Consider the following 19,716-nt stretch of genomic DNA (forward strand, 5'->3'; position numbering starts at 1 on the left):
AAAACCTTACCATGTGTCAAAACTGACCTCTGTGTGAATAAGGGCAGACAAAGGACTGGGTCCCAAACTGTGAACACCAGCCAAGGGAAGCTTTTTAAATGTATTACCCAGCTCTAGGAAGGAAGGCCACACCCTGGCTTGCACAGAATGCAAAAAATACAAAGAAAAAACTGAAAATTTTAGCTTTGTTTAAGTTGGTATACATGCAGCACATAAATGCACGTTTCACAATGGCCATGAATCAGAAAAACCTACAAGAAGCAAAATGAACAAAAACCCTGCTGTAAATAAATAAAAAGCAAGTGCATTTAAATAAAATAGGGTTCATAGTAACACTGTTTTTGATCAAAAATAGTATAAAAGCTTTCCCACCGCGACAAGGTGAACCCGTTTGAGAAAGTCCTACACTGTCTAATATTAAAAACCTTACAATGTGTCAAAGCTGACATCTGTGTGAATAAGGGCAGACAAAGGACTGGGTCCCAAACTGTGAACACCAGCCAAGGGAAGCTTTTTAAATGTATTATCCAACTCTAGGAAGTGAGGCCACACCCTGGCTTGCACAGAATGCAAAAAATACAAAGAAAAAAGCACAAAATTAGAACTTGGTTTAAGTTGGTATACATGCAGTACTTAAATGCATGTTTACAATGACCATAAATCAGAAACACCTACAAGAAGCAAAATGAACAAAAACCCTGCTGTAAAAAAATAAAAAGCAAGTGCATTTAAATAAAATAGTGTTCTTAGTAACACTGTTTTTGATCAAAAATAGTATAAAAGCTTTCCCACAGCTTGGGCATGGATGTTTGACATCTGTACCATCCTCCAAAACTTTGAGGACTCCACCAAGATGGTGAGCGGCAATGACACCATAAGTAGTGTCACCTTCCCGCTTCTCTTGTCTACTAAAACACTCGCTGCTCACAATTAAAGAGGAGGCATTGCAGGCGGAGCAAAGAACTATACAGGGTGATGCTACTCAGCCCAGCCTCATTTCATCTCAACACGGATTGGGTGATAATGAGGAGGTGGAGGAGGAAGAGAACATAGACAGTCGTCCTCTTGGTGAGAACAGGGAAGTCTTGGCTGTTGGCAGTCTGGCACACATGGCTGATTTTATGTTCCGCTGCCTTTACCATGACCATCGCGTTGTAAGCATTTTGGGCATTACAGAAAAATGGCACGGCACAAGAGAATTCTTGGAGACGGAGGTGTGAGGTTCTGATTAAGGAAGATGTCAGTCTTAGATGAGTTTTAGAATGGAGGGCATGGGAGGGGTGATACACAGAAATGAGGGACGAGATATAGGGCGGTGCAGAACTGTGGAGAGCTTGGTGGGTGAGAGAAATGAGTTTGTATTGTATTCTGTAGTGATTGATTGTTTAACCTAACCAGTACAATGACTGGCACAGGGTAGAGGCGTCGGTGAAGCGCCTTGATAGAAATACGACCCTGGCTGTTGCATTCATAAGGGATTAGAGAGGAGACAGTTTGTTTATAGGGAGACCGATTAGAAGAGAGTTGTAGTAGTAAATAAGAGCGACAATAAGAGTTTTTGAAGTATCAAAGGTGAGAAAAGGTCGAATTCTGGAGATGTTTTTAAGGTGCAGGTGACATGAGCGAGTGAGTGATTTTCCACATTGAATAAAGGAAAGTTGTGTGTCAAATATTACTCCAAGACAGAAGGCGTGCCGAGTGGGAGTTATGGTGGCACCACCTAATGGAAATTGCAAAATCAGGTATAGGTAGGTTAGTAGAGGGAGGAAAATGAAGGAGTTCATTTTTGGAGATATTAAGTTCAGGTTCTTGTTGAAGAATTCTAACGAAAAAAAATTCCCATCTGACAATGCTGGCGGCAGAGGTCACAGTCAGACAGTTGTAAGGCAGCGCTAGCCATCATACTGGGGGATACTCGCTGCACCGGGTCAATTAAAGCACACCAGCCACGTTTTCCATTATTTCACAGTCCAGCAGTTTATTTTACTTCATAACTGCTATAACCGATTCCAACTCAGTGGCTCGCCGACATATTACATATAATGTCCAGGAGCCTTTCAAGTGGCAGACAGGCCCACTTGGCTCCAGATACAGCCCTCAGCAAGGCAACAACATAAATGTCCACATCAATCAGTGTTTTTACCTTTGCCGGGTTTTAGCTGCTTCAGGGTTGTTCTGCCACCACTGTGGCTTTACGGCTTCCCAGATGGGGGTCTCCAGCCTTCGTTCCTTCAAAGGCTACTGGTATGTGGTCTCACCTCACATCCAGCCTTTGCCTTCCAGGACTCTTGCCTTCCAAGCCTCTGGCCCTCCAAGGCTACTGGGATCGCTTACACCTTAGGATCCAGCCTCCGCCTTTCAGGCTCCACCAGGCTTCAATAGGCCTCGCTAGGCCTCTCACTCTAGCGGTGTCCCACACGGGAACAGGCCTCACGCCTTACACACCCTGTCTCAAAACTACCAGGGTTTATATATCTTCCAATGCACACAGGACCTGTGCTGATGTCACAGTCATGTGATCTGACATTCTGTGTGCACAGGACCTGTGCTATGTCACAGTCATGTGACCAGTCACCTGAGGGGGAGGTACATGGTCAGCCAAAACACATCCTGGACCATTACAGTAATGCCGCACGCCGCTGCATTACACAGTTCATTGGACAACCAAGGAGTACAAGCGAGGGAGACACAAACCATATGTGGCAGAGGCAGGAGAACGCTGTCAAAGGTCTGGGACAGTTTCTCAGACCCTCCCAGCACCCAGGCCCTGATACACGGGGTACTCTGACAAGGAGGGAAAAGTTTTGGAAGATGCTGAAGGACTACTTTGGCGACCATACCAGCGTCCTCCATGATTCCTCTCTGTCTCTGTGCCTTACAACTGTTGGGTACCCAAGCTGGACACGTGGCATGAACTGTCTCTCTACGCCTTGGAGGTCCTGGCCACTAGCGTTTTGTCAGAGATGGTTTTTAGTGCCCCTGGGGGGCATTATAAATGATAAAACTGATAGGCGCATCCGCCTGTCAACTGAAAATGCTGACAGGCAGACTCTTATAAAAATAAACAAAGGCTGGATTGGGCCAGACTTTTCAACACCACCAGATGATAGCATCAAACATAAACTCAAATCCAGTGGTTATTTTTTTAGGAGTCTATTCCCATGATACCCTTCACACCCAAACATGGATATACACTTCAGGAATTGTTCTATTTTTTGTTGCCCTCCTCCTTCTTCTTATCCTCCACCACCATATCACCAGTGTTACCGTGATGCAACACCCACATAATTTTTTAAGGGTGTTTCTGATTAGAGACGAGCGAATATTTCAATATTCGTTTTGGATTACAATCACCATTTTTGCAATATTTGGCAATGTAATTGTCGAATATTCGCCGAACATTGTCTAACGCCATTGAATTCAATGGGTGCCAAAACCAAACGCATGGACAATACGTTCAAACGGGACCAAAAGCTGCCAAAACACATCAATTTAGGGGCAGTCACCAGGAAAGTGCCATCAATTGACCCAGAGTAGTATAATTATTATTATTTACTATTATAGCACCATTTATTCCATTGAGCTTTACATGTGAAAAGAGGTCACTGATTGGTACAAGAGCAGAGAGGACCCTGCCCATGAGGACGCACAAACAGTCTATAAGGGATGGGTGAGGATACAGTAGGTGAGGGTACAGCTGGTCGTGCAGCGGTATGGTGGACCAAGGGTTGGTTCAGGTTGTAGGCTTGTCGGAAGCGGTGGGTCTTCAGCTTCCTTTTAAAGGTTTCAACAGTAGGCAAGAGTCGGATATGTTGGGGTACAGAGCTCAAAAGTGGAAGGGATGCTCAGGAAAAATCTTGTATGCGATTGTAGAAAGAGGAGATATGACGGAAGTAGAGAAGGAGATCTTGTGAGGATCGGAGATTGTGTGCAGGTATGTACTAGGAGACTAGGTCACAGATTTGTATATGGAGGAGACAGGTTGCGGATGGCTTTGCATGTCATGCTTACGGTTTTGAACTGAAGTCTCTGGCCAATGGGGAGCCAGTGAAGGGATCTTACAGATTGTTATAGATTGTTGGAGCCAGTCCACAGTAAAAAAAAGCAGCCATAGAGTGTCCGGGAACCTTCCCACAGACTTTTCTTAGTAAGGGTGGCTTCTCAGCAGGGTTGGACGGGTCCACCAGAGAACCGGAGATTCCTCTGGTGGGCCCTGGCTTCTCCTTCAGGAAAGTTCATAGCGCAAACTTTGCAGGTCGTGATGATGATGGAGGCCACCATCTCCTTAGATTGCTGCTGGTACTTTTCTGTGGGAATCAGCTTGCCTCCAAACAGCCTGGAATATTTCCAGTGGTTTGGTATTGGCACCCATTACCAGAAGCAAAGCCATCCACAATTTCCTTCTTAGGAATTTTATTTGGTAGACTGAGTGGCAGCCCAAATACATTAGTTTCTCACAAAGGAAGATACTGAGGGGCAGTAGGTGTAAGCTTCTCCAGCATGTTAGAAATCAGAGGGAGAACGGTAGCACAGTGGCTCAGTGGTTAACACTGAAGCCTTGCAGCGCTGGCGTCCTGGGCTCCAATCCCACCAAGGACAACACCTGCAAGGATTTGTATGTTCTCCCCGTGTTTGCGTGGGTTTCCCTCTCAGTAAAAAAGCAGCCATACTGTCCAGGAACCTTCACACAGACTTTTCTTTGCCAGGGCTGCTTCTCGGCAGAGTTGGACCGGCCCACCAGAGAAACTTTGCAGCTGCTGTGGGGCTCTTGAGCGGGGGAGAAAGGTGAGCCCTCAGAATCAAATCCTGTGGTGGGCCCAATGTTCTTCAGTTTGACACTGCATCTCGGTGAGAGTTGTATTTCACCACAGCCATATTCTTTAGCTCAGTGAAAGGACTGGCATAGAGGGAAACCGTATCTACCCCGGCTGTCATTTCTCTGCCACCAGGTTCTGGCCATTGTCACACACGACCATGGCTGGCTGTGTGTTCAGCGGTGAGAGCCACAGATCAGGCTGCAGTGTTACAGCTTTCAACAACTCAGCAGCGCTGTGCGGTTTGTCACCTAAGCATTATGCATGTTATCTTCAGCACAGCCTATTGCCGCTTGGCCAAGGCAGTGCTTCCAGCTTGTGACTGATGTGGTCATTTCGGAGATGGAGGCTGGACAAGAGGAGGAGGAGGTGCTGAACAATGTGAATACATTGAGGTTACATTGGCGAGTCTGGTTTTTATACTAAAGAAAGATCCTACTGTGTTTTTATTTATTTTTATATCTCTTCAAATGTGTATTAGAGTTCGTCCTAATTTTTGGCAGCCCTTGAAATTGCTGCATATGCAATAACAATATAGGAGACCTGCTCCTTAATAATTGGAAGGACAATTCAAATATATTCTATATTCTAGAATATTAACTGTCTTATCTGAAATTCTTTTATGGGTGAGGTATCGCACTATGGATAGCGTACTACATTGATCCAGCCAGGTATTATTGCCTTATACTGTGTGCTGCTGGTGCTGCCCAAAAATGTTTTAAATCTATTCTATTCCCTATTGATAACGCTGTTAGATGCATTTACAATAAGGACAGGTGCTGCTAGGTGGTATCATCACCAGCTACAGATGAGTGTTCATTCTGGTCGCATCAATGTCTTCCACAGTCCATAACTTTTTTTTAAATTTCTTTGGCCTTATGTACAAGTCATTACCCTGGAAAGAATGTTTCTTAACATTTTGTCCATTTTAGCTTGTTTTTTGTATGTTTTTTTTTGTCAGTCCGTAAAAGTGGCGTAATACTCTGACAACATTGTTCACAGATATGCTATTTGTCAGCTGCCAACTGTGAATAGGTTTGAACCCACAACTGCAATACTTTAAATGGAGTGTAATATTTGACACACTCACAAAAATTGATGGATTATTAGGGCAGTCATATGGAATAACTTCTGATGGCCACGGTTTCAGACAGTCGCCTAATAGTATGGTATTTGTCAGTGACTAAGTGTCAATTGTTTCAACAAAACAAAACACAAGTGGCTGACTTTAAATGGAGGGGAATATTTGGCACGCTCCACAAAATATCTGTATTATTACGGCAGTCATATGGATCACGTGCGACTGATCATTGAAAAAAGCTCCTCTGCTTCCACAATACAGTAATGTGACTAAAAGTAAAAAAATCTGTCTGTAATCTGCAAATGGACAAGCAAACAAGTGAACAAGTAAATGGAGCAATAAAATGGTGTACACTGACACACTGCTACAATCTGTAAATGGAGGACAATATTTTCCACGTTCACTGCAAATGGCTGGATTTGTACCGCATTTATATGTGATACATCTGACAGACATCCACGGTTTTAAATAGTGGGCCTGTAACATTGTAACATAGTTTTTAAGGTGGAAGGAAGACTAAGTCTATCTAGTTCAACCCATAGCCTAACATGTTGATCCAGAGGAAGGCAAAAAAAACGCATGTGGCAAATACTAAGCTCCACATTGGGGAAAAAAAATCCTTCCCGACTCCATACGACAATCAGACTAGTTCCCTGGATCAACGCCCTACAAGGAATCTAGTATTTATAACCTGTAATATTATACTTTTTCAGAAAGGCGTCCAGGCCCTACTTAAATTTTAATAGTGAATCACTCATTACAACATCATGCGGCAGAGAGCTCCACATCACTGCTCTTACAGTAAAGAATCTGCGTCTGTGATTATGATTAAACCTTCTTTCCTGCAGACGTACAAGATGCCCCCTTGTCCCCGTCTCTGGCCTCACAGTAAAAAGATCAGTAGAAAGGTCTTTGTACTGTCCCCTCATATACTTGTACATAGTGTAATGCAGCGACTTGCTAGCATTACGGTAATGGTCCAGGATGTGTTTTACCTGACCATGTACCTTCCCCCTCAGGTGACTGGTCACATGACTGTGACATAGCACAGGTCCTGCACTCACAGAATGTCTGTCTGATCACATGACTGTGACATCAGCAAGGTTCTGTCAGTATGTGTGTGTGTGTGCACGGGATGGATATATAAACCCTGCTTGATGGGAGACAGGTGTGTTCGGTGTGTTCTGTGACAGAGTCGTAAGGCCTGTTCCCGTGTGTGTGGGACACCGACCGTGTGAGGCCTAGTGAGGCCGAGTGAAGCCTAGTGCCTGAAAGGCAGAGCCTGGATCCTGTGCGGATGTCAGTGGCATTTGAGGGAACGACGGCTGGAGACCCCTACCTGGGAAGCCGCAGAGCCACAGTGGTGGCGGAGTAATGGACTGAGACAGCTAAACCCGGCAAAGGTAATACCCTACATTATATGGACATTGCTATGGACATTGCTATATGATTACCTTGCTGAAGGCTGTACCTGGAGCAAGTGGGCCTGTGTGTCGCTTGGCTCATGAATATTGTATATATGTGTGTCGGCGTGCCACTGAGCTGGACCCGGTCATATACGGTTTATGAAGTAATAAACTGCTGAGCGTTGTGAAATACCGGAAGGACATTGCTGGTGTGCTTTGATTTACCCAGTGCAGCGAGTATCCCCCATTATGATGACTAGTGCTGCCTTACAATAGTTATAAGATCACCCCTAAGCCTTAGTTTTTCCAAACTAAATAACCCCAAGTGTAATAACCAGTCTTGGTATAGCAGACCCCCCAGTCCTCTAATAACCTTGGTCGCTCTTCTCTGCACCCGCTCTAGTTCAGCTATGTCTTTCTTATACACCAGAGACCAGAACTGTACACAGTATTCTAAGTGTGGTCGCACTAATGACTTGTATAGAGGTAAAATTATGTTCTCCTCATGAGCATCTATGCCTCTTTTAATGCATCTCATTATTTTATTTGCCTTTGCAGCAGCTGCCTGACACTGGCCACTAAACGTGAGCTTGTCGTCCACCAATACACCCGGGTCTTTTTCAGTGACAGTTTAGCCCAGTGTTTTACAATTAAGCATATAATTATACATTTTATTTCCTCTGCCCTAAGTGCATTACCTTACATTAAGGTAATGAAAGGTAATTGTCTCTCATAGTTGTCAAAAACCTATTACCTTTGCTTGAACTACAGTTTCTGTTCCCCAATGTATTTCAGGGTAGTTGAAGTCTCCCATAATAATGACTTCTCCTTGAGTCGCTGCTTCATCTATTTGCTTTACGAGGATATTCTCCGCTACTTCCATTATTTTTGGAGACTTATAACAAACCCCTATCAGTAATTTATTATTTTTTCCCCCTCCCCTTATCCCCACCCACGGACTCTACATTTTCATTAGATTCACATATATCCTCCCGCAAGACAGGTTTTAAGGATGATTTTACATATAAACACACACCCCCCCCTCGCTTGTTTGTACGGTCATTTCTGAACAGACTATAGCCCTGTAAATTACCTGCCCAGTCCTGGCTCTCGTCCAGCCACATCTCACATATCCCCACCATGTCATAATTATTTTCCAACAAAATTAATTCTAATTCTTCCATTTTGTTGGGGGGCTTCTGCATTAGTGTACATGCATTTTATGTATCTCTCTGTACCTCTATTCCTTCTTACTTTATTGACTGTTCTAACCCCACCCCCAATTTCTTTATTTGTGCCCAGGTCACTATCTGCACTATTTTCCCCACCTATAAAATGAATACCCTCCCCCCCAATCCCTAGTTTAAACACTCCTAGTTCACTAGTGCCATTCTTCACAGCGACCACATATGAATAGCTTCACTGACACAATGCAACAAACTGTAAATGGAGGCCAATATTTTCCACATTCACTACAAATTTCTGGATTTTTATCGCTGTAATATGGAAAAGATCTGGCTGTATTCTGCAGTGCCAACAAGAAAATGGAGCAGAAAAATGGTGTACTCTGGATTGCTTTTTAAGCAAATAATCAGGATTAAGATAAAAAAAAAAATTAGCCCTGGTCCCTGATATCTGGGGCTATGCCTACGGATATCTGTAACAGTAGGATCAGTCAGAACATTCAATGGACCCTCTTGTGCTGTATGCACTGCAGTCTGCCACATACCCTGCCTGCCTTGTTTTTTAAGCAAATAACCAGGAATAACCCTGCCTGCCTGCTTAACTCTTGCTATCACCACTAAATATATGCAGCTGGATTAATCCTCAGAAGGACTGTTAGTTCGGATGGATATATAGATATGCTGTGGAATACTTTTACTAACTATAAACAAGCAAATCTCTCCCTGAGTCAGTAGCAGCTCTCCCTACTCTGCCTGTTTCCTGGGTAGACTTTGACGAGCTTAGAGTCACCGGCTCTTAAATAGACCTATGCAGCCAGCCAATCACTGTAATGCCACAACCAACATGGCTACAACATTACAGTGTTTGGCAAGCAATCCTTGCATATTCATTGGCTCTCGAAAGAGCACCAAACAAGCAGAGTGTAGACCCGAGCTCCCACCCGAGCAACCAGGAAATACTCACCGAGCATGTTGAATACAGAGATGATCAGTCAACAAATGGGTAGTGGCACGCACATTCACTTAACAATAGTTGTAATTTGCTTTGCATGCGAAAGGTCCCCGGTTCAACACTGGGCAGAAACATGTGTTTGTGAACTTTTTTTCTCACACAAGGCTGTACAGTGGGTTTGGGCACAACCTATAATGGAAAATCCGACAAGGAGGCCATATATAATCAATAAAAAAACTTTATTAAAAAAATAGGGTATGTGGTGACAAAGAAAAAAGAGCGAAAAAAACCCCAAAAAAACAAAAAACATGCGTTTGTGACCGTTTTTTCTCACACAAGGCTATATTGTTGGTTTGGGCAGCATGATTTTCACCCATTTGATTCACGATGGCCTGACAAATGAACGCATGTTCCCTGGTTGAAAAATGCCCTTTGTCCTGTTTTTAAACATTGAGGTAAACCTGTTGGCTTTGGGTGGATGATTTTGTTCAATTGCATTTAGGTATGTGTGAATGTCTTTGGTAGTACCGTGAGTTTCTGTAGTGTAGCGGTTATCACGTTCGCCTAACACGCGAAAGGTCCCCAGTTCGAAACTGGGCAGAAACATAATTTTATTGTTTGCTATCAAAGCGTTTGCCTTTCGGTCCTTGATCTTGATTGCATGCCGTGACCACAGAAGCTGTTTCCGTCTAGTTTCTGTAGTGTAGCGGTTATCATGTTCGCCTAACACGCGAAAGGTCCCCAGTTCGAAACTGGGCAGAAACATAATTTTATTGTTTGCTATCAAAGCGTTTACCTTTCGGTCCTTGATCTTGATTGCATGCTGTGACCACAGAAACTTTTTCCGTATTGTTTCTGTAGTGTAGCGGTTATCACGTTCGCCTCACACGCGAAAGGTCCCCGGTTCGATACCGGGCGGAAACATGTGATTTATTCTTTATTTCCAAATGCAAGATTATATTGTTGGTTTGAGCAGCATTTTTTTCACCGCTACGATTTCTACGTGAGTTTGCTTTTGACAACACTGTGTGGTTTTGACAGTTGATAGGTTATCACAATTCAAGTAACACCTGAGAGTTTTAGGGTGCAAAACTAGGCATCTACGTGCTTTTTCTCTTTCTTTTTGGCTTTTGGACAAAGGCATGAGAATGCTTTGTCCAAAATGTTTTTTTCCATGCAAATCCAGCTCAGCTATGTTTAAACCAGAATCACGTTAGCCTGACAAGTGAAAAGTTCCCTCATTGAAAGATGCAAGTTTTGCTTTTCAGATGATGCCATTACTCTGTTTCCACTTTTGCTCTTGATTGCTTGACGTGAACATTTCACTGCTTTTCATGAAGTTTCTGTAGTGTAGTGGTTATCACGTTCGCTTTACACGCGAAAGGTCCCCGGTTCGACACCGGGCAGAAACATGTGTTTGTGAGCATTTTTTCTCACACAAGGCTATACTGTTGGTTTGGGCAGCATGATTTTCACCCATTTGATTCACAATGGCCTGACAAATGAACGCATGTTCCCTGGTTGAAAAATGCCCTTTGTCCTGTTTTTAAACATTGAGGTAAACCTGTTGGCTTTGGGTGGATGATTTTGTTCAATTGCATTTAGGTATGTGTGAATGTCTTTGGTAGTACCGTGAGTTTCTGTAGTGTAGCGGTTATCACGTTCGCCTAACACGCGAAAGGTCCCCAGTTCGAAACTGGGCAGAAACATAATTTTATTGTTTGCTATCAAAGCGTTTGCCTTTCGGTCCTTGATCTTGATTGCATGCCGTGACCACAGAAACTTTTCCCGTCTAGTTTCTGTAGTGTAGCGGTTATCACGTTCGCCTCACACGCGAAAGGTCCCCGGTTCGATACCGGGCAGAAACATGTGATTTATTCTTTATTTCCAAATGCAAGATTATATTGTTGGTTTGAGCAGCATTTTTTTCACCGCTACGATTTCTACGTGAGTTTGCTTTTGACAACAGTGTGTGGTTTTGACAGTTGATAGGTTATCACAATTCAAGTAACACCTGAGAGTTTTAGGGTGCAAAACTAGGCATCTACGTGCTTTTTCTCTTTCTTTTTGGCTTTTGGACAAAGGCATGAGAATGCTTTGTCCAAAATGTTTTTTTCCATGCAAATCCAGCTCAGCTACGTTTAAACCAGAATCACGTTAGCCTGACAAGTGAAAAGTTCCCTCATTGAAAGATGCAAGTTTTGCTTTTCAGATGATGCCATTACTCTGTTTCCACTTTTGCTCTTGATTGCTTGACGTGAACATTTCACTCTTTTTCATGAAGTTTCTGTAGTGTAGTGGTTATCACGTTTGCTTTACATGCGAAAGGTCCCTGGTTCGACACTGGGCAGAAACATGTGTTTGTGAGCATTTTTTCTTACACAAGGCTATACTGTTGGTTTGGGCAGCATGATTTTCACCCATTTGATTCACAATGGCCTGACAAATGAACGCATGTTCCCTGGTTGAAAAATGCCCTTTGTCTTGTTTTTAAACATTGAGGTAAATCTGTTGGATTTGGGTGGATGATTTTGTTCAATTGCATTTAGGTATGTGTGAATGTCTTTGGTAGTACCGTGAGTTTCTGTAGTGTAGCGATTATCACGTTCGCCTAACACGCGAAAGGTCCCCAGTTCGAAACTGGGCAGAAACATAATTTTATTGTTTGCTATCAAAGCGTTTGCCTTTCGGTCCTTGATCTTGATTGCATGCCGTGACCACAGAAGCTTTTTCTGTCTAGTTTCTGTAGTGTAGCGGTTATCACGTTCGCCTCACACGTGAAAAGTCCCTGGTTCGATACCGGGCGGAAACATGTGATTTATTCTTTATTTCCAAATGCAAGATTATATTGTTGGTTTGAGCAGCATTTTTTTCACCGCTACGATTTCTACGTGAGTTTGCTTTTGACAACAGTGTGTGGTTTTGACAGTTGATAGGTTATCACAATTCAAGTAACACCTGAGAGTTTTAGGGTGCAAAACTAGGCATCTACGTGCTTTTTCTCTTTCTTTTTGGCTTTTGGACAAAGGCATGAGAATGCTTTGTCCAAATGTTTTTTTCCATGCAAATCCAGCTCAGCTACGTTTAAACCAGAATCACGTTAGCCTGACAAGTGAAAAGTTCCCTCATTGAAAGATGCAAGTTTTGCTTTTCAGATGATGCCATTACTCTGTTTCCACTTTTGCTCTTGATTGCTTGACGTGAACATTTCACTCCTTTTCATGAAGTTTCTGTAGTGTAGTGGTTATCACGTTCGCTTTACACGCGAAAGGTCCCCGGTTCGACACGGGGCAGAAACATGTGTTTGTGAGCATTTTTTCTCACACAAGGCTATACTGTTGGTTTGGGCAGCATGATTTTCACCCATTTGATTCACAATGGCCTGACAAATGAACGCATGTTCCCTGGTTGAAAAATGCCCTTTGTCCTGTTTTTAAACATTGAGGTAAACCTGTTGGCTTTGGGTGGATGATTTTGTTCAATTGCATTTAGGTATGTGTGAATGTCTTTGGTAGTACCGTGAGTTTCTGTAGTGTAGCGATTATCACGTTCGCCTAACACGCGAAAGGTCCCCAGTTCGAAACTGGGCAGAAACATAATTTTATTGTTTGCTATCAAAGCGTTTGCCTTTCGGTCCTTGATCTTGATTGCATGCCGTGACCACAGAAGCTGTTTCCGTATTGTTTCTGTAGTGTAGCGGTTATCACGTTCGCCTCATACGCGAAAGGTCCCCGGCTCGATACCGGGCGGAAACATGTGATTTATTCTTTATTTCCAAATGCAAGATTATATTGTTGGTTTGAGCAGCATTTTTTTCACCGCTACGATTTCTACGTGAGTTTGCTTTTGACAACAGTGTGTTTTTTTGACAGTTGATAGGTTATCACAATTCAAGTAACACCTGAGAGTTTTAGGGTGCAAAACTAGGCATCTACGTGCTTTTTCTCTTTCTTTTTGGCTTTTGGACAAAGGCATGAGAATGTTTTGTCCAAAATGTTTTTTTCCATGCAAATCCAGCTCAGCTATGTTTAAACCAGAATCACGTTAGCCTGACAAGTGAAAAGTTCCCTCATTGAAAGATGCAAGTTTTGCTTTTCAGATGATGCCATTACTCTGTTTCCACTTTTGCTCTTGATTGCTTGACGTGAACATTTCACTCCTTTTCATGAAGTTTCTGTAGTGTAGTGGTTATCACGTTCGCTTTACACGCGAAAGGTCCCCGGTTCGACACCGGGCAGAAACATGTGTTTGTGAGCATTTTTTCTCACACAAGGCTATACTGTTGGTTTGGGCAGCATGATTTTCACCCATTTGATTCACAATGGCCTGACAAATGAACGCATGTTCCCTGGTTGAAAAATGCCCTTTGTCCTGTTTTTAAACATTGAGGTAAACCTGTTGGCTTTGGGTGGATGATTTTGTTCAATTGCATTTAGGTATGTGTGAATGTCTTTGGTAGTACCGTGAGTTTCTGTAGTGTAGCGGTTATCACGTTCGCCTAACACGCGAAAGGTCCCCAGTTCGAAACTGGGCAGAAACATAATTTTATTGTTTGCTATCAAAGCGTTTGCCTTTCGGTCCTTGATCTTGATTGCATGCCGTGACCACAGAAGCTTTTCCCGTCTAGTTTCTGTAGTGTAGCGGTTATCACGTTCGCCTCACACGCGAAAGGTCCCCGGTTCGATACCGGGCAGAAACATGTGATTTATTCTTTATTTCCAAATGCAAGATTATATTGTTGGTTTGAGCAGCATTTTTTTCACCGCTACGATTTCTACGTGAGTTTGCTTTTGACAACAGTGTGTGGTTTTGACAGTTGATAGGTTATCACAATTCAAGTAACACCTGAGAGTTTTAGGGTGCAAAACTAGGCATCTACGTGCTTTTTCTCTTTCTTTTTGGCTTTTGGACAAAGGCATGAGAATGCTTTGTCCAAAATGTTTTTTTCCATGCAAATCCAGCTCAGCTACGTTTAAACCAGAATCACGTTAGCCTGACAAGTGAAAAGTTCCCTCATTGAAAGATGCAAGTTTTGCTTTTCAGATGATACCATTACTCTGTTTCCACTTTTGCTCTTGATTGCTTGACGTGAACATTTCACTCCTTTTCATGAAGTGTCTGTAGTGTAGTGGTTATCAAGTTTGCTTTATATGCGAAAGGTCCCTGGTTCGACACCGGGCAGAAACATGTGTTTGTGAGCATTTTTTCTCACACAAGGCTATACTGTTGGTTTGGGCAGCATGATTTTCACCCATTTGATTCACAATGGCCTGACAAATGAACGCATGTTCCCTGGTTGAAAAATGCCCTTTGTCTTGTTTTTAAACATTGAGGTAAATCTGTTGGATTTGGGTGGATGATTCTGTTCAATTGCATTTAGGTATGTGTGAATGTCTTTGGTAGTACCGTGAGTTTCTGTAGTGTAGCGGTTATCACGTTCGCCTAACTCGCGAAAGGACCCTAGTTTGACACTGGGCAGAAACATAATTTTATTGTTTGCTATCAAAGCGTTTGCCTTTCGGTCCTTGATCTTGATTGCATGCCGTGACCACAGAAGCTTTTTCCGTCTAGTTTCTGTAGTGTAGCAGTTATCACATTCGCCTCACACGCGAAAGGTCCCCGGTCCGATACCGGGCAGAAACATGTGATTTATTCTTTATTTCCAAATGCAAGATTATATTGTTGGTTTGAGTAGCATTTCTTTCACCGCTACGATTTCTACGTGCGTTTGCTTTTGACAACAGTGTGTGGTTTTGACAGTTGATAGGTTATCACAATTCAAGTAACACCTGAGAGTTTTAGGGTGCAAAACTAGGCATCTACGTGCTTTTTCTCTTTCTTTTTGGCTTTTGGACAAAGGCATGAGAATGCTTTGTCCAAAATGTTTTTTTCCATGCAAATCCAGCTCAGCTACGTTTAAACCAGAATCACGTTAGCCTGACAAGTGAAAAGTTCCCTCATTGAAAGATGCAAGTTTTGCTTTTCAGATGATGCCATTACTCTGTTTCCACTTTTGCTCTTGATTGCTTGACGTGAACATTTCACTCTTTTTCATGAAGTTTCTGTAGTGTAGTGGTTATCATGTTCGCTTTACACGCGAAAGGTCCCCGATTTGACACCGGGCAGAAACATGTGTTTGTGAGCATTTTTTCTCACACAAGGCTATACTGTTGGTTTGGGCAGCATGATTTTCACCCATTTGATTCACAATGGCCTGACAAATGAACGCATGTTCCCTGGTTGAAAAATGCGCTTTGTCCTGTTTTTAAACATTGAGGTAAATCTGTTGGATTTGGGTGGATGATTTTGTTCAATTGCATTTAGGTATGTGTGAATGTCTTTGGTAGTACCGTGAGTTTCTGTAGTGTAGCGGTTATCACGTTCGCCTAACTCGCGAAAGGTCCCCAGTTTGACACTGGGCAAAAACATAATTTTATTGTTTGCTATCAAAGCGTTTGCCTTTCGGTCCTTGATCTTGATTGCATGCCGTGACCACAGAAGCTTTTTCCGTCTAGTTTCTGTAGTGTAGCGGTTATCACGTTCGCCTCACACGCGAAAGGTCCCCGGTTCGATACCGGGCAGAAACATGTGATATATTCTTTATTTCCAAATGCAAGATTATATTGTTGGTTTGAGCAGCATTTTTTTCACCGCTACGATTTCTACGTGAGTTTGCTTTTGACAACAGTGTGTGGTTTTGACAGTTGATAGGTTATCACAATTCAAGTAACACCTGAGAGTTTTAGGGTGCAAAACTAGGCATCTACGTGCTTTTTCTCTTTCTTTTTGGCTTTTGGACAAAGGCATGAGAATGCTTTGTCCAAAATGTTTTTTTCCATGCAAATCCAGCTCAGCTACGTTTAAACCAGAATCACGTTAGCCTGACAAGTGAAAAGTTCCCTCATTGAAAGATGCAAGTTTTGCTTTTCAGATGATGCCATTACTCTGTTTCCACTTTTGCTCTTGATTGCTTGACGTGAACATTTCACTCCTTTTCATGAAGTTTCTGTAGTGTAGTGGTTATCACGTTCGCTTTACACGCAAAAGGTCCCTGGTTCGACACCGGGCAGAAACATGTGTTTGTGAGTATTTTTTCTCACACAAGGCTATACTGTTGGTTTGGGCAGCATGATTTTCACCCATTTGATTCACAATGGCCTGACAAATGAACGCATGTTCCCTGGTTGAAAAATGCCCTTTGTCCTGTTTTTAAACATTGAGGTAAACCTGTTGGATTTGGGTGGATGATTTTGTTCAAATGCATTTAGGTATGTGTGAATGTCTTTGGTAGTACCGTGAGTTTCTGTAGTGTAGCGGTTATCACGTTCGCCTAACTCGCGAAAGGTCCCCAGTTTGACACTGGGCAGAAACATAATTTTATTGTTTGCTATCAAAGCGTTTGCCTTTCGGTCCTTGATCTTGATTGCATGCCGTGACCACAGAAGCTTTTTCCGTCTAGTTTCTGTAGTGTAGCTGTTATCACGTTCGCCTCACACGCGAAAGGTCCCCGGTTCGATACCGGGCAGAAACATGTGATTTTTTCTTTATTTCCAAATGCAAGATTATATTGTTGGTTTGAGCAGCATTTTTTTCACCGCTACGATTTCTACGTGAGTTTGCTTTTGACAACAGTGTGTGGTTTTGACAGTTGATAGGTTATCACAATTCAAGTAACACCTGAGAGTTTTAGGGTGCAAAACTAGGCATCTACGTGCTTTTTCTCTTTCTTTTTGGCTTTTGGACAAAGGCATGAGAATGCTTTGTCCAAAATGTTTTTTTCCATGCAAATCCAGCTCAGCTACGTTTAAACCAGAATCACGTTAGCCTGACAAGTGAAAAGTTCCGTCATTGAAAGATGCAAGTTTTGCTTTTCAGATGATGCCATTACTCTGTTTCCACTTTTGCTCTTGATTGCTTGACGTGAACATTTCACTCCTTTTCATGAAGTTTCTGTAGTGTAGTGGTTATCACGTTCGCTTTACACGCGAAAGGTCACTGGTTTGACACCGGGCAGAAACATGTGTTTGTGACCTTTTTTTCTCACACAAGGCTATACTGTTGGTTTGGGCAGCATGATTTTCACCCATTTGATTCACAATGGCCTGACAAATGAACGCATGTTCCCTGGTTGAAAAATGCCCTTTGTCCTGTTTTTAAACATTGAGGTAAACCTGTTGGATTTGGGTGGATGATTTTGTTCAAATGCATTTAGGTATGTGTGAATGTCTTTGGTAGTACCGTGAGTTTCTGTAGTGTAGCGGTAATCACGTTCGCCTAACATGCGAAAGGTCCCCAGTTCGAAACTGGGCAGAAACATAATTTTATTGTTTGCTATCAAAGCGTTTGCCTTTCGGTCCTTGATCTTGATTGCATGCCGTGACCACAGAAGCTTTTTCCGTCTAGTTTCTGTAGTGTAGTGGTTATCACGTTCGCCTCACACGCGAAAAGTCCCCGGTTCGATACCGGGCAGAAACATGTGATATTTTCTTTATTTCCAAATGCAAGATTATATTGTTGGTTTGAGCAGCATTTTTTTCCCTGCTACGATTTCTACGTGAGTTTGCTTTTGACAACAGTGTGTGGTTTTGACAGTTGATAGGTTATCACAATTCAAGTAACACCTGAGAGTTTTAGGGTGCAAAACTAGGCATCTACGTGCTTTTTCTCTTTCTTTTTGGCTTTTGGACAAAGGCATGAGAATGCTTTGTCCAAAATGTTTTTTTCCATGCAAATCCAGCTCAGCTACGTTTAAACCAGAATCACGTTAGCCTGACAAGTGAAAAGTTCCCTCATTGAAAGATGCAAGTTTTGCTTTTCAGATGATGCCATTACTCTGTTTCCACTTTTGCTCTTGATTGCTTGACGTGAACATTTCACTCCTTTTCATGAAGTTTCTGTAGTGTAGTGATTATCACGTTCGCTTTACACGCGAAAGGTCCCTGGTTCGACACCGGGCAGAAACATGTGTTTGTGAGCATTTTTTCTCACACAAGGCTATACTGTTGGTTTGGGCAGCATGATTTTCACCCATTTTATTCACAATGGCCTGACAAATGAACGCATGTTCCCTGGTTGAAAAATGCCCTTTGTCCTGTTTTTAAACATTGAGGTAAACTTGTTGGCTTTGGGTGGATGATTTTGTTCAATTGCATTTAGGTATGTATGAATGTCTTTGGTAGTACCGTGAGTTTCTGTAGTGTAGCGGTTATCACGTTCGCCTAACATGCGAAAGGTCCCCAGTTCGAAACTGGGCAGAAACATAATTTTATTGTTTGCTATCAAAGCGTTTGCCTTTCGGTCCTTGATCTTGATTGCATGCCGTGACCACAGAAGCTTTTTCTGTCTAGTTTCTGTAGTGTAGCAGTTATCACATTCGCCTCACACGCGAAAGGTCCCCGGTCCGATACCGGGCAGAAACATGTGATTTATTCTTTATTTCCAAATGCAAGATTATATTGTTGGTTTGAGTAGCATTTCTTTCACCGCTACGATTTCTACGTGCGTTTGCTTTTGACAACAGTGTGTGGTTTTGACAGTTGATAGGTTATCACAATTCAAGTAACACCTGAGAGTTTTAGGGTGCAATACTAGGCATCTACGTGCTTTTTCTCTTTCTTTTTGGCTTTTGGACAAAGGCATGAGAATGCTTTGTCCAAAATGTTTTTTTCCATGCAAATCCAGCTCAGCTACGTTTAAACCAGAATCACGTTAGCCTGACAAGTGAAAAGTTCCCTCATTGAAAGATGCAAGTTTTGCTTTTCAGATGATGCCATTACTCTGTTTCCACTTTTGCTCTTGATTGCTTGACGTGAACATTTCACTCTTTTTCATGAAGTTTCTGTAGTGTAGTGGTTATCACGTTTGCTTTACACGCGAAAGGTCCCCGATTTGACACCGGGCATAAACATGTGTTTGTGAGCATTTTTTCTCACACAAGGTTATACTGTTGGTTTGGGCAGCTTGATTTTCACCCATTTGATTCACAATGGCCTGACAAATGAACGCATGTTCCCTGGTTGAAAAATGCCCTTTGTCCTGTTTTTAAACATTGAGGTAAACCTTTTGGCTTTGGGTGGATGATTTTGTTCAATTGCATTTAGGTATGTGTGAATGTCTTTGGCAGTACCGTGAGTTTCTGTAGTGTAGCGGTTATCACGCTCGCCTAACACGCGAAAGGTCCCCAGTTCGAAACTGGGCAGAAACATAATTTTATTGTTTGCTATCAAAGCGTTTGCCTTTCGGTCCTTGTTCTTGATTGCATGCCGTGACCACAGAAGCT

The 19,716-nt window shown here is 42.6% G+C and overlaps 28 non-coding genes across 28 annotated transcripts; all 28 read left to right on the top strand.

The window, feature by feature from the left end:
- The first annotated feature begins 9,970 nt into the window (after nucleotides 1–9,970).
- On the top strand, nucleotides 9,971–10,043 carry TRNAV-AAC (transfer RNA valine (anticodon AAC)). The gene has a single exon. It is a non-coding gene; the product is annotated as a tRNA-Val (tRNA).
- Nucleotides 10,044–10,129: 86 nt separating this feature from the next.
- Nucleotides 10,130–10,202, top strand: TRNAV-AAC (transfer RNA valine (anticodon AAC)). The gene has a single exon. It is a non-coding gene; the product is annotated as a tRNA-Val (tRNA).
- Nucleotides 10,203–10,288: 86 nt separating this feature from the next.
- On the top strand, nucleotides 10,289–10,361 carry TRNAV-CAC (transfer RNA valine (anticodon CAC)). The gene has a single exon. It is a non-coding gene; the product is annotated as a tRNA-Val (tRNA).
- A 415-nt stretch (nucleotides 10,362–10,776) lies between these two features.
- Nucleotides 10,777–10,849, top strand: TRNAV-UAC (transfer RNA valine (anticodon UAC)). Its single transcript has one exon. It is a non-coding gene; the product is annotated as a tRNA-Val (tRNA).
- Nucleotides 10,850–11,073: 224 nt separating this feature from the next.
- Nucleotides 11,074–11,146, top strand: TRNAV-AAC (transfer RNA valine (anticodon AAC)). The gene has a single exon. It is a non-coding gene; the product is annotated as a tRNA-Val (tRNA).
- An 86-nt stretch (nucleotides 11,147–11,232) lies between these two features.
- On the top strand, nucleotides 11,233–11,305 carry TRNAV-CAC (transfer RNA valine (anticodon CAC)). The gene has a single exon. It is a non-coding gene; the product is annotated as a tRNA-Val (tRNA).
- A 415-nt stretch (nucleotides 11,306–11,720) lies between these two features.
- Nucleotides 11,721–11,793, top strand: TRNAV-UAC (transfer RNA valine (anticodon UAC)). The gene has a single exon. It is a non-coding gene; the product is annotated as a tRNA-Val (tRNA).
- Nucleotides 11,794–12,017: 224 nt separating this feature from the next.
- On the top strand, nucleotides 12,018–12,090 carry TRNAV-AAC (transfer RNA valine (anticodon AAC)). The gene has a single exon. It is a non-coding gene; the product is annotated as a tRNA-Val (tRNA).
- An 86-nt stretch (nucleotides 12,091–12,176) lies between these two features.
- On the top strand, nucleotides 12,177–12,249 carry TRNAV-CAC (transfer RNA valine (anticodon CAC)). Its single transcript has one exon. It is a non-coding gene; the product is annotated as a tRNA-Val (tRNA).
- A 414-nt stretch (nucleotides 12,250–12,663) lies between these two features.
- TRNAV-UAC (transfer RNA valine (anticodon UAC)) lies at nucleotides 12,664–12,736 on the top strand. Its single transcript has one exon. It is a non-coding gene; the product is annotated as a tRNA-Val (tRNA).
- A 224-nt stretch (nucleotides 12,737–12,960) lies between these two features.
- Nucleotides 12,961–13,033, top strand: TRNAV-AAC (transfer RNA valine (anticodon AAC)). The gene has a single exon. It is a non-coding gene; the product is annotated as a tRNA-Val (tRNA).
- A 574-nt stretch (nucleotides 13,034–13,607) lies between these two features.
- Nucleotides 13,608–13,680, top strand: TRNAV-UAC (transfer RNA valine (anticodon UAC)). Its single transcript has one exon. It is a non-coding gene; the product is annotated as a tRNA-Val (tRNA).
- A 224-nt stretch (nucleotides 13,681–13,904) lies between these two features.
- On the top strand, nucleotides 13,905–13,977 carry TRNAV-AAC (transfer RNA valine (anticodon AAC)). Its single transcript has one exon. It is a non-coding gene; the product is annotated as a tRNA-Val (tRNA).
- Nucleotides 13,978–14,063: 86 nt separating this feature from the next.
- TRNAV-CAC (transfer RNA valine (anticodon CAC)) lies at nucleotides 14,064–14,136 on the top strand. The gene has a single exon. It is a non-coding gene; the product is annotated as a tRNA-Val (tRNA).
- Nucleotides 14,137–14,848: 712 nt separating this feature from the next.
- Nucleotides 14,849–14,921, top strand: TRNAV-AAC (transfer RNA valine (anticodon AAC)). The gene has a single exon. It is a non-coding gene; the product is annotated as a tRNA-Val (tRNA).
- Nucleotides 14,922–15,007: 86 nt separating this feature from the next.
- Nucleotides 15,008–15,080, top strand: TRNAV-CAC (transfer RNA valine (anticodon CAC)). The gene has a single exon. It is a non-coding gene; the product is annotated as a tRNA-Val (tRNA).
- A 415-nt stretch (nucleotides 15,081–15,495) lies between these two features.
- Nucleotides 15,496–15,568, top strand: TRNAV-UAC (transfer RNA valine (anticodon UAC)). Its single transcript has one exon. It is a non-coding gene; the product is annotated as a tRNA-Val (tRNA).
- A 383-nt stretch (nucleotides 15,569–15,951) lies between these two features.
- On the top strand, nucleotides 15,952–16,024 carry TRNAV-CAC (transfer RNA valine (anticodon CAC)). The gene has a single exon. It is a non-coding gene; the product is annotated as a tRNA-Val (tRNA).
- Nucleotides 16,025–16,439: 415 nt separating this feature from the next.
- TRNAV-UAC (transfer RNA valine (anticodon UAC)) lies at nucleotides 16,440–16,512 on the top strand. The gene has a single exon. It is a non-coding gene; the product is annotated as a tRNA-Val (tRNA).
- Nucleotides 16,513–16,736: 224 nt separating this feature from the next.
- On the top strand, nucleotides 16,737–16,809 carry TRNAV-AAC (transfer RNA valine (anticodon AAC)). The gene has a single exon. It is a non-coding gene; the product is annotated as a tRNA-Val (tRNA).
- An 86-nt stretch (nucleotides 16,810–16,895) lies between these two features.
- Nucleotides 16,896–16,968, top strand: TRNAV-CAC (transfer RNA valine (anticodon CAC)). Its single transcript has one exon. It is a non-coding gene; the product is annotated as a tRNA-Val (tRNA).
- Nucleotides 16,969–17,383: 415 nt separating this feature from the next.
- TRNAV-UAC (transfer RNA valine (anticodon UAC)) lies at nucleotides 17,384–17,456 on the top strand. The gene has a single exon. It is a non-coding gene; the product is annotated as a tRNA-Val (tRNA).
- Nucleotides 17,457–17,680: 224 nt separating this feature from the next.
- TRNAV-AAC (transfer RNA valine (anticodon AAC)) lies at nucleotides 17,681–17,753 on the top strand. Its single transcript has one exon. It is a non-coding gene; the product is annotated as a tRNA-Val (tRNA).
- Nucleotides 17,754–17,839: 86 nt separating this feature from the next.
- Nucleotides 17,840–17,912, top strand: TRNAV-CAC (transfer RNA valine (anticodon CAC)). Its single transcript has one exon. It is a non-coding gene; the product is annotated as a tRNA-Val (tRNA).
- A 415-nt stretch (nucleotides 17,913–18,327) lies between these two features.
- Nucleotides 18,328–18,400, top strand: TRNAV-UAC (transfer RNA valine (anticodon UAC)). Its single transcript has one exon. It is a non-coding gene; the product is annotated as a tRNA-Val (tRNA).
- A 224-nt stretch (nucleotides 18,401–18,624) lies between these two features.
- Nucleotides 18,625–18,697, top strand: TRNAV-AAC (transfer RNA valine (anticodon AAC)). Its single transcript has one exon. It is a non-coding gene; the product is annotated as a tRNA-Val (tRNA).
- Nucleotides 18,698–18,783: 86 nt separating this feature from the next.
- TRNAV-CAC (transfer RNA valine (anticodon CAC)) lies at nucleotides 18,784–18,856 on the top strand. The gene has a single exon. It is a non-coding gene; the product is annotated as a tRNA-Val (tRNA).
- A 712-nt stretch (nucleotides 18,857–19,568) lies between these two features.
- On the top strand, nucleotides 19,569–19,641 carry TRNAV-AAC (transfer RNA valine (anticodon AAC)). The gene has a single exon. It is a non-coding gene; the product is annotated as a tRNA-Val (tRNA).
- The last annotated feature ends 75 nt before the right edge of the window (nucleotides 19,642–19,716 follow it).

Source organism: Phyllobates terribilis, unplaced genomic scaffold (genome assembly GCF_046119375.1).
Source record: "Phyllobates terribilis strain yellow unplaced genomic scaffold, ASM4611937v1 Scaffold_3__8_contigs__length_932513732, whole genome shotgun sequence".
Classification (NCBI taxonomy): domain Eukaryota; kingdom Metazoa; phylum Chordata; class Amphibia; order Anura; family Dendrobatidae; genus Phyllobates; species Phyllobates terribilis.